The following is a 12671-nucleotide window of genomic DNA, read 5'->3' as shown; positions in this document are numbered from 1 at the left end:
GGTGAGTTTTATCTAGGTAGGTTTTTAATGAGGTAGCATTGCACAAAACAGCTCTTTTTGATATTTAAATGGATTGAAATATTTATTTGGAGGTGTTTTAGATTTAACGGGCTGTGGGCTGGCACGGCCTGCTATTTTTGCCGTGCCTCACGGGTCAGCACGGCACGAAAAATGACCCACGGGCCCGTGCTTGGGCCGAAGGCCAGGCCCGCAGGCCGATGAGGCACGGCCCGCAGGGCACGGCGTGCCTCCTTGGCCCGATAGCCATCGTGCCATGCCAGCCCATGACCGTGCCGGGCCGGGCCGGGCTGGCCCGATGCCCAGGTATACTTGACCACATCAGAAACCGCCCAGAGGTCTCTATGCCATTGCCACCCGAGAAGGATGCCCCCAGAAACGTTCAGGGCAGGAACATAATCGTAGTCAAACATGCTTCCTAGAGTTTCATTAGCCATATCATTACAGAACGTGGAGAGCTTGGTCTCCAGCAAGCAAACGACTGTCACCCGTTGCTGGACCGGCCAGGAACTCTCTAACGACATTACGACATGCGCGACCATTCAATCCACACACGTTCCACACAAAGCAACTAGAAGTCGACGACATTGGGAACAAATGTGCGACGTGGCTGCTAGGTACCTGGGGGGCTCTAAGCCGCAACCCCAGCCAGTCAGCCACCCCGACCATATCCAGGTTCGTGGCCACCGGGTCAAAGTCACCTCCGAAGAGGAGCTGTAACGCCTCTTGCTTGGAGGCAGATAGCGACGCCTGGAAGGTTGCTTTGTACTTCTGCACCGTCTCCGAGTCAACGCCGGGCGAGGCCACCATGACTCCCAGCTTCTGCATAAGCACACACTGTGCCTGCTTGGTGGAGTTCGTCTCGCGCAACTTCACAGCAAGTCAGTTGCTGCGCCGCAAAGACAGCAAGGAGACCGGCGTCCTGGACTTGCGCAACCTAGGCGGCCCGCGGACGACGGGCGTCTGCAGCGATAGGCACAGTCGCTCCACTAGCATGTCTTGAAGAGGGAGAGGCACCGACCCTAGCGACAACGGCTGGCCGACGGTGTTATCAAACGCGGAGTCCCGCGATGTGTCTGATGGTGGCAGCACGGGCGAGGACTCCCTCGGTGCTCCCAACATCTCGAACTCCATGACCTCCCAGCCCAAAGTCACGATCTCCAAAGGACCTTCATTAGTGAGCACCTACAGTTCTAGCCCAGTATCAGCACCCATCGATCTAGGCCTAACTACGCCACCTTGGACCACTGGGCTATTGAATTGGTAGCCCAGATCACATTGCAGCCCGTCAACTTGGGCCAACCGCTTTGGGGCCAGGTCAAGCGCTGTAGCAACTGTCCGTCGCAGGGGGCAGGTGAGGAGCAGTCGCGGCAATATCTGCCTTAAGCTGCATTGGGTCCGCTGCGTGGTCTAGGGCCACATGGACAGGCACCCTGGTGCTGAAGTCAAACCTGTCAGCCTCCCATGGAGCGACACGTTGCTGCACAAGGACATCCCCTGACAACTTTTCGCCCGTGCCACACCGATGGTCAGGCTGAAAGCTCTAATTTAATTTTGGATAATTAATAAAATCTATGGACTAATCCTAAGTTCTAAGTGTATAGACAAAAGAGGATAGTCCATTCCAAGTGGTGAAGCAAGAGGATGATCAAGGTGGATAGTGATGATCAAAGTGCTCAACTTGGAAAAAAAAAGAAAGAGAAAAACAAAAACCAAGTAGATTAAGGCAAAGGTATTGCTTAGGGTTTTGGTTTTGGTGACGAAGACACTATAGAGAGTGTGATCACACTTAGGATAAATAGCCATACTATAAAGAGGGGAAATATTTGGCTAATCGGTTATCGAGTGTCACTAGGTGACATGTTTCTTGCATATGCATTTAGGAACATAGTGTGTTAACTTTGACCCTTGTAAAAAGCTTTGAAAATTGCTAACACACATGTACATAAGTTCTACACTTTGCGGTTAGCATGTTGGAAGTAAGGGTGAAGTGGTTGTGGACTTAGAAAAAGAAAAGGAGAAGTTGGCGCAGGACCGGACGCAGCTGTCAGGGTGGACCTGCGAGTCCGGTCAATTATAGCCGGCGGCGCGAAGTTGGCCCAGAGTGCCGAGGACGGACCATACGCTGCGACCTGACTCTAGGGCAGAGTCCGATCAGGTGATCCAAAGAAGGAGTGGCGTGGCTTCGTGACTGGACGCTGGCAACAGAGTGAAACCGGACATGCAGGGCCCATGTCAGTTCAAGGCTGACGTACGCTGACGCCAACACCGTGTGTGAGCAGCTGTGAGGACCAGACGCCGGGCGTGTCAGGTCGACGCTGATCAGACGCGTCCGGTCAGTAAAAAACAGCTCTGGAACCTCTCTATACTCGATCGGATGCCATGTTGCGGTGAGTTCGGTCGTTACTAACTGCGAGTCCGATCACCACTTAAGACGCGAGCGGTCAATGTAACACCCTAGGTGTTAAGCATCTAATAAAACCCTAATCATAATCATCATTATGCATAATCATCAAGCATCATAGTATAAATGCATTTCATGTTTTAAGTAGGGCAATCATATGTTGCACATGATGTGTTTTGTATGATGCATAAATTGGTTACAATAACATCAATTAAGGTGTTTTAAGAATTTATGGTTTGAATGTTTCTTAAACACTTGAAAATATGTTAATATAAATTTTCAAGTACAAAGTGTGTGCTTTCTCATAATACCAAAGTTGGGGTATGAAATTAAGTTAAACATATTCAAACTTAAGTTCCAAATTTGAATTTAGCACTGTTTTTAGCACTTAGCCATTTTTGAATAACTCTTGAAAATGGTAAACAAGTTCAATGTTTGGGAATTTAAATAAACAATTTCCATGAATAAACTTGGTGCAACCTTGGTACCATTCTAAAGCATGGAGTTTTTATTTTGAAACTATGTTATTGGTTGAATTGCTTGACAACTAGATAATCATCAAATAATTGCCCAATGTAGCTAATTAGCTGTTTTACTAACCCTAAAAACAGATTTCAAATCAAATTCAAAAACTCTTCAATCAATTCGAATCAGGGGTTGAGCCTTAAAGCAAAGTTGAATATCTCATCAAGATAAACAACTTTTATTTTGGAGTTTTTCAAGTTGCTACATGAATTTGGGAGAAATCGACAAAAGAAGATCAAGCTTCAAGCAGCTACAGTACCTCGGCGCGCTACCTGCTGCCGTGTCACCGCCGTGCATGATTTGGCCGCGCCTTCGCGGCGTTTCCCGCGCAAATGCTTGCGTGTCGAGCTCAAACGGGAGCTGGTTCACCTAGAAACGCCTCTTCTCCTCTCTTAAGCGCTAGCGTCGCCATCCTTCCCTTCTTTTTTCCTCTCTGCTCGTCGCCGGTCACCTTGCCGCGCCGACGCAATTCACCACCACCGCTGCATCGCAGTCCAATCTCTCACGATCGCAGTTGCGCCAAGCTCTCGTGCATCTCCCTAACCCACTCAAGCCGTCTCTCGCCACCGGAATTGGCCGCGCGTGCAATTTCCACCGCGGCGGCCCGCCATCGCCGCCGTGCTCGACTCCACCGTGGTCAGGCCGTTCTGGTGAGACTCTCGACGTGCCGTCCTTCGTTCTAGCTTCGGCTTGCTACCCTTATGCTCACTGGCTCCATCGTTTCTTCTATAGCGGTCCAGTCGCGCCGGAACAAAGCTCTCGCCGTCGGTCCGTGCCGCCGCAGCCGCCCTCGACGTCGATGATGCACCTCTGCCCCTTCCCCGCTTCTACCGAGTAGCCGAGTAGCTTCACGGTGAGCCTGTGGTGCTGCCCGACGCCTCTCTTTTACCTCTACCGGCCATTCGTGGCCGGCGCGCCGCTCACCGCGCCGCCATGGTCGCCATGGCTGTGGCCAAGCTCGCTCGGAGCCGTAATCCGCTCAACCGCCACTTTGCCTAGATGCGTTAGGTCTTAGGGAAGTCGTTGGTGCCGTTACCACTGCCGGAGGTCCCGCCGTCGTTGTTTTCCGCCTCGCCGGAGCACCGCCGGCCGCCTTGGTCACCGTCATGCTAGCTTCAGTGCGGTAGAGGTTCAGTTAGTACGCTAGATGGATGCGCGCGGTCATGGAGCTCGTGTTGGTGCAAACCCCGCCGCAGAAGACCTCACCGCCAGCGAGGAATCGCCGGTCAACGGCGGTGTCCGCTGCGGTCAACACGGGCGCACTGTGCCGCTGGCCCGGGCCCCGACTGTCAGTCTCTATGGCTGACCGCGGGTAAAAAATGATTTTTATTCCTTTTTTATTTTCTAAAAATGAATAAATGTGCTGAATCTTGTAAAATTCATAACTAAATAATTAGAGTTGATAAAATTATGTGTATACTTTACATGCTTAGAACTGACTTCACAAAAAGTTTGCTATTGATTTGATAAAAATAAATTATTCACTTAATTTAAGTGTGTTTAAATGACTTTTTATTGATTAAATAAATACACAAATGATTTCTATAACTATTTAAATAACCTTGAAGTGATTTTGGACTTGATTGTGCATCTTGGAATACTAACCCCTTTGCAGATCCTTGGTAACTTAATCACATTCTTGTTATGCTCTTAATCAACTTATTAATAATAATAACAAATTATTTTGTGAGTAATTAACTTTGTTGTACCGTGAAGGAAAGTTGTACTCAAGTTTGTTAATCTTGTTTTAGTTCATCCATGCACTTGCATACATCTTTCATACATCATTTTTTTATTTGCGTATCATCATATCAAGCATGCATCTTTTATCACATGTAGGGATCGAAGGCGAGGAAGTGACCGTTGATCAAGTTCCAGAGGAAGAGAATCCACCTGTGGAGGTTAGTTTCGATATTTGTGGCTCATCGGGAGAACCTAACACCTCTACTAACCAAGGCAAGCCCCGGAGCATTTGAACCCTTCTTTGTGATTTACAAATATTATTACACTTTGAGTCCTGTGCTTTGAGCATTAAGTTATTAGGGGTTGGTTGAATACCAACTGCTGCATGCATGCCTTGGTATTTCAATACCCATCCTTGTCACCCTCTTAGTAATGGTAGATTAATGATGCTTAGCCATGCTTAGTTGAAAAGAGTTGAATAATGAGTCCATTTTTTCAATGGTCCTATACTCAGGGAAGGCCTTGAGGTTTAATGATGGTTATGAATTTAAATTGAGACTGGGCAGGTGGCTTGCATCGAGAATGGAGTCTCAATGGAGTGCTCTGCCTGTGTCGATTAAGGACCAATCGCTGTAGGGCCGCTTGTGGTCGAGACTTTGCAGTACCGATGACATACTCCGGTAAGCTTGATACCTTCTATTCCATTATGTGAAAAGACAACCGCGCACTGAGAGTGGGAGATGGTGAGAGTAGCGTGTACCCACCCTACAGAAACATCTGGGATGACGTAGGGCGGTGGAGTACTGTGCTCTCGGGTAGCGCGGACCGGTTCATGTTTTGGAGGATCCAAGTGAAGGTTGATATATGTAGGTCTGGGACCTGCATATGTCATGTGGTTGGGAATCCCCAGCTAGGTTTAATCAATTTGAATCGCCGCTGCTTCTCGGAGAAGAAGACTCGATCAACTGAACTACATCGTAGTTTATCAATGAAACTATGATACTTATGAACATGAGATGTGTTGGTTAAAGAAGTTATTGATTTAGAACAGGTGCAAATTGGATACTAATAATGAAATTAACGTTGAGCTAAAATATTGAAAGTAAGGATCCACTTGAGTAAGATTTTTCGCAAATGGTAATCTTGATTCTTGCTAATACTTATCTTGTATCCCTCGAGCCTGCATACCCTTGGAGTCTTTTTTTCATCGGATAAGTCTTACGGAGTACAATTCAGTACTCAGGGTTTGTTAACCCCTGTTGCAGGTGAACCCCAACAGCGGTTAGGCTTTCGCCCTTATTGTATGTTGGTTCTGGAAGATGAAAGCCAGCAGTAGATGTGTTGTACTCTCATCCTTAGGCAGGATGATATCTTTTTGGAATCAATAAAGTTGTGTTAGTCATGCTACCCTACTTTGTTTGAGAAGGGAAAACTAATGGTTTGTAAGACTTAAATAAATGGCTTGTAAACTTATGGTTTGTAATACTTTCGCTCTTTAACTTTGATGTAATATATATGTATCAACTGTTGTAATACTACAATGTCTTCTATAATGATCCTGATCGAATATAAAAAGTGGATGATTTAGGATCCCTGAGGACACCCGACAGACTATCAGAGTTGTGAGTCCCACGCATATTGGTCAGAAGTCTTTAGGACAATGATAAGTGCATGTGAATCATCATAACTTGGGCGGTTCTGCCATAGTCAAGGACTTGACCGTTGGAGATGAACGGGCAACATTTAAAGGTAGGACGCGTGGTAGGCATCGGTGGATCGGATGCCAGCGACCGGACGCTAGGTTGCGTTTGGTCAGGCGAGTCCGGTCACGCCTACGAGAGCCAATGGCTCTTTGAGCTCTTGGGCTCTATTTAAAGGGGTTGGCCGGCCCTAGGCTCATACTCTTGGCACTTTGACATACTTGACATCCTTGTGGGCCTAAGCAAATATAACATCCTCGGTGTTACACCGTAAATCATCTACTAAAGCATGTCATAAGCATCATGTTTATGTGTTAATGCATATAATAGAGTGTGTAAATAAGTTTCTATAACTCAAAATGATTAACAAAAATGCTAAACAAAAGTTGATTCGATAGTTCATGCATATCAAGTAGGGTTTAAAACTAATTTTTATTGAACAAAAATACTATAGAACATGTATGTGACACTTAAATAAAGTTTGAAGTCCAAACTTTGTAGATGACAGTGAAATAATTGCAGTCGAAAAATGATATTGCTAGCTAATATTTCCACAAGCTTAGAAATCTCAAATTGAAAACAAATCCAGCCTAAAAACTTAGAAATTTCCATGTCTGCCAATAGCTAGACACTGCTATGTTTAGCAATTTATTGTGAGAGATTGGGTTAAGGAGTGGTGTAGTGTTATAGCTCGATTTGGTAGTCTCATGTGCCATCTTGAGCATGGTGAAGATGGTTTAGGTCCTAAAGCAACCGTTTGGTCGTGTTGAGCACTTTAAAATTCATACGCGTCACTGTGTCGGGTTGGTTGGCGCCGGGTGCGCGGTCACCGCACAGCCTCCTCACACCATGCACGTGGTCGCGCCTCACGCGGTCGCTCTGTGTCGCTGTGCTAGGTCGATTGGGCCACCCGGGCTTGGCCGAGGACGGCCGCAGCGAGTCATTGGCCCCGCATCCTGCTGCACTGCCTCACGTTGCCACCATTGATGCCGCCACGGCCGCGCTGCCGCTGCCGTCGCGTTTGCCACTGCTACCTCGCGTCGTGATGCTGCCGCTACCATCGTGTCGCTCCCGTACTCGCGTCTGCTTGCTACATCGCGCTGCCCCCTCCCTGGCCCGGTTGGGTGTTGTCCGCACGTGGCCGTGCACGCCGTCGTCGCTTTGTCAATTATGGCGCTGCAGCCGTGTGGGCCACGCCGTTCGAACGTGCGCGCCTATCGGCTAGCGCCGGCGCATGGGCCTCCCGATGTCGTGGCTAACATCCCGCCAAGGCGAGGACGAGCCGAGCCCACTTGCCACGCCCATCTCTCTCTCTTTCTTCCTCTGTTTTCCGCCACCGTCGAGTCGCGTCACAGTGAGACAGAGAGCGAGCACCTCTCATCAATTTCTCGTGCTCACATCTCTGCCTTCATGTCCCCTCTCCAACCGCCCCATCCCGCTTTGATTGCGGCTCAGCTGAGCTCCAATTTTGGAGCTTTGTCCGCCACCGTGCCGTTAAGGCCCGTCACCGCCCGCGTCATGGCCAGCATCCACCACTTCACCCCCACGCAAATTTCTCTACACCACTAGCTCGCCTTTGCTCCCTCTCCACCATGCACACGCTAGTGGGAGCGCTACCGCCTCCCCGCTGCCGCTGACGCGCCATGTCCGTCGTGGCTCGTCGCCATGCTCATCGCGCGCACGTGGCCAGCACTGCTCAGGTAGTCACCGACCGAACCACCACTTCGGACAGGTTCGCAGTGTGCCCCTGGTGCTTATCCCCTATCTCTACCATCATGTTAGTGATGTGGCTCATCGAAACGTGGTTGCCGCCGTTACAGGTCACTCGCCGCCGGGGAGAGCCCGCTCTGCTTCACCCCCATTCATGCCACCACTGCCCATCATCACGCGTCGGCCCATAGGTGAGCATTGGTCTCCTAGCTAGGTCCGCAAGGGTCTTAGGTGGCTGTCGTACCGCCTAGTGCCACCGCTCGCCGTGCCGGAGCGCACGGGGAAGGTCAAGGACCATGCCGTTGTAAAGAGGAGAAAGTGCAAGGGTTCCATTGCAAAGCTGTTGTCTATAGAAATAGTACGTGTAGTGTTCGTGCTATTGTTTAATAACACGAGGGCGTTTTTGCAAGAATGCCAGCGTGCGCGAGCTCCCCGCCACGGTCCGCCTCCGCGCGTGGGCCGCGTTGGGCCGAAATGAGTTTATCTTTTTCGTGGAAAATAGAAATAGCTTTTCATTTTAATTCTGAGCTGAACTTTGGTAATTAATATAAAATAATGTAGGTATCCAAAAATTATGAAACAAATTTTGTTAAGTTTGTAAAATTGTGCTCTATCTGTTAGTGTATTTAGTTTAGATATATACATGTTGATACTAGGAGCTATTAAATTATTTGAGAGTGCTTAATATTATTAGGTTAAATATTGTAGGAATTTTTGTGGTAAATTGGTGTTAGCTTTAGCTTTGACAATTTTACACTAGCTTTATGGTGTTATTATGTTCTCCCTGTAATTTTTGTAGCCTTAAAATAGGCTAGGTACTAGAGTAGGTAGATGCTCCTTGTTGTAATATAAGTTAAATCGCTAATAAGAGTAAGACTACATTTTAGTTGCTAAGTTAATATCTGTTAGATGAATCCATTCCTATTTTTGTGGAAATGATAAGTAGTTAGTATCTTAACCATTAGAGCTAGCTTAGTGGCTTAGTAGATGTATTCTTATTTTAAGAATTGTTGTTGCCTTAGTATTAACGTGTTGCATCATCATCGCATGCATATAGAGAACTAGTTGGCGGAGATCGTGACCATCAGAGATCATGAGTTTGAGGAGGTGATCAAGGAGTACAAGGAGGAGATCCTCGTCCAGGAGGAGATCCTGAAGCCACCACTGACTGACTAAGCTAACACCACCTGCCCAAGGCAAGCCCCGGTACATTACCCTTATTTTGAATAATCACTGGATATATATATGTGATGTGCATTTACGTTACAGGATTTATATTGAAACTACATGCATAGATAAACCTACCTATGAGTTCTACTAGCATAAGTCGAGTAGCTGCTGTGCTTAGGCTATCGGTAGCGTGAGTAACCTGCCGGTACTCACAATAGGTGATTATTATTATCACTCTGATAATAAAATGGTGAAAAGAAATGTAGACCGGGTAGGGATATGGTATGGGTATTGGTGGGTGTAATAGGTTGTGTCCCGTGGCCAACAGGGCACAGCTTGATTACACTGTTTTCCCTATCCGTGTCAGTTAAGGACCGTCCATTGTAGTGGATTTTAGTCAGGTCACAAACTTATTATTATGAGCACATACTTGTTTATGGGAGTGGGAAGGCTCGTTGCTCTCTTGTCGTGGATTCCAGCTCTTTTTGGACCGACTGATTGGAGGCGGGGATGGTGGAGGTCTAAGCACCACACTGAGTTTGAGACTCAGGAGTGGGGGCTTGGAGTCCAAGTTTGGACGGGGACTTGGATCCCTTGATAGGAGAGTAGTGGGCTGGTCTTGCTTGTGCTTGGGGTACAAGTGGGGGCGTGTGTTTCGGGGTACCCAGCTGTGATACATTGGTTCGCGAATCATCGTGTGATACGGTACGACTTGGCTACGATCTAGCACTATAGTAAGAACTAGAAGATGAAAGGGGATTAATGGACCTGATTGCTCAACTCTTCCTTGAAGGTAGAATAGGTGCTTACATAGAATGGTTAGCCAATGAACTAATCATGACTACTAATAAAACATATACATAAGGATTCACTAATAGTAATGCTTTTCGTCAAAAAAGAAACCCAGCAAACCATAAAGCTTATCATATCCTTTGGAGTCGGAAAATTATTCCCACTAGTCGGGTAAGTCTTGTGAGTACATTGTGTACCCAGCGTTTATTTATCCCTGTTGCAGGTGCAGCTTAAGGAGATGCTGTTGTGTGGAGGATTCTTCTGGTGGGTACAGACGGATCTTTGTATCTTATCGTTAGATGTTTATTTTAATTCCGCTGTTTAAATTCTGCACTCTGAACTTAGTATTGTAAAAATATATTTCTGAGAACTCTTGTGTATGAAATGAACTAAGTATTATAAACTCGTTCTCATTATTGGATCCTGGATGAAAAATATGGATTTTTCGAGTTCTTCCTTGGGGTGTGCTTGACGAAACTGTCCGATATAGCTTGCTTTTCGGGGTGCTAAGTGTCTAGTGAAAGATGAGCGCCTCCGGAAGCATGTTATTTTGGGTGGTTCTTCCAAAGCAAACACCTCCCACTTATCTCCATCATTGATTCATCATCATAGTGAGATTGGGAGTGATCCTAAATGCATTTGCTTGAGTGATTGCATCTAGTGGTACTTGGGGATTGTTGTGGCTGCGGAGCAGTGGAGGAGCTTCGGCACGTGTTAGTGATTATTCGTGGTCGGCTCCGGTGATTGTGAGGGGTCTTGTACCTTCCCCGACGAAGAGCCAAAAGGTAACTCTAGTGGATTGCTCGTGTCATTGAGTTACCTCACTTGTGGGTAGGTTCTTACGGTGTCCATTTGTTGGACGAGGTTCGTGCAACACCTCTTAGCCACCGAACTACTAAGTGTTGGTTGACACAACGGGGACTAGCGTGCCGATAAGCACGTGAACCTCGGGAAAAAAAATCGTGTGTCATTCTTGTGATTGGATTTCTCCTGGTGATTGGCTGTCTTCACATTGTGTTTGGTTCATTCCTCGACATGGCGATATAATTATCCTACTCACTCCTTTACATTCTTCGCAAACTAGTTGTCAAACTCTTCAGTGTAGTTAGTTTTTGAGGGTTTGTTAGTTTGGTTAGTGTAGCTCTTTAGTTAATCTTTAAGAGCACACTAGTTTAGTGAATAATGACATAACTTGTTATTTGTTTAGTGATCATAGCAACTAGAATTGTTGGGATAGGTGGCTTACAACCCTTATAGAACTAAAGCAAAATTGTATTAAGCCGTTTATTGTATTAATCAATTGCTTTAATATTTTATAAAATGTTTTAATAGGCTATTCAGCATCTTTGTAGCCATCAGCATGTTCGTTTGGTCGTAAACGATCGTAAATTTCCAACCAAAACAGTATTTTTCTCTCACGCCAAATCAGCTAGCAGTAATAAAGCAATAATAATCCACGATAGTATACGATCCCGGCCGAACATGCCGCATATTAGCACCTTTCGCACCTTTCGCAGGCACATCAGGCATCGCGGCGTCGCGTCGAAGCTTGCGCCGCGGCGACGCGACGTCCAGGATCTCGCGACAAGCGGGCCCCCGACCGAAGCGATGTCGTCCTGACCAGGACCATGCCCTCCCGCCCAAGGTGCATGTGCCCTCACGAACCGTACGGATTTGATGACCACCGCACCGTGGATTCCTTCTCCCTCGCCGCCGGCGAACGGATGCCGGCGGCCGAAACGCCGGCCGCGACAGGACGACAAGAATGCTGCGCGTCCGAGACGACCGTGAGGGGGCGGAACCCCGAGCCGTTGCCTCTGAGCGACGGAGCGCCACCGGCATCCCTCGAGCGAACCGTCCGAGGCCCGAACGACCACGACCTGGACGGGCCATCAAGCCCAGGATGATAGCCATTGTAATTGCTATCTCCGTTGTCGTCATCATCGTCCGCCCCGGGGAAGTCGTCGTCCGACGAAGACGGCGGCGCCGCCCAATCCTGGAACTCAACCACCCTCATGCGAGCAAGATAACGGAGGGTCGGGAGCTCGCAGTGGACGGTCTCATGCTCCCGCAGGAACAGAATTCCACAGGGATCGCGTGGCTGCGCGGGTTCTGGGATAACCAGAATCTTCTGGTCCGGGATCAGCCCTGGACGAACACACCACGCGGCGAGGAAAATCTCACGACCATCCTTGACATCGACGCCGTCTGCATCTGCCGTGGCGAGCTCGACCATGGCGCAGGAGGAGCCCAGCAGGTACTGTCCCACCGCCTGGCTAAGAGCGTGCGCCGAGACGCCCTTGATCCCAACCAGAACCCTGAATGTGAAGCTACCGGCGGACGCATTCGAAAATCTGGTCCACCGCCTCCAGATGAGCGTGAATGGCGCCGCCTCTCTCGCGACCGGCGTGTCAAGCACCGCCTCAAGGTCCTCCCTGCGTCGAAAACGCACAATGAAGTCTTGTGGCGCGTGCCGCAGCATGGAAACAGCGTCGTCGACGATCCCGAAGTTGATGCGCACGTAGTCGCGCACCATCGCCAGAGAGACCGCCGGCTTGGTCCCGCCGACCATCGCGACAAGCGCTAGCGACAGAGCATCCTCCGCCGCCTGGAGCTCCGCTGAGCGCGGCACCACCACGAGCTCAACGAACGGCCGGTCCTCTCCCGAG

This window comes from Miscanthus floridulus, chromosome 10 (genome assembly GCF_019320115.1).
Source record: "Miscanthus floridulus cultivar M001 chromosome 10, ASM1932011v1, whole genome shotgun sequence".
In the NCBI taxonomy this organism is placed as follows: domain Eukaryota; kingdom Viridiplantae; phylum Streptophyta; class Magnoliopsida; order Poales; family Poaceae; genus Miscanthus; species Miscanthus floridulus.
This window is presented reverse-complemented; position numbering follows the sequence as displayed.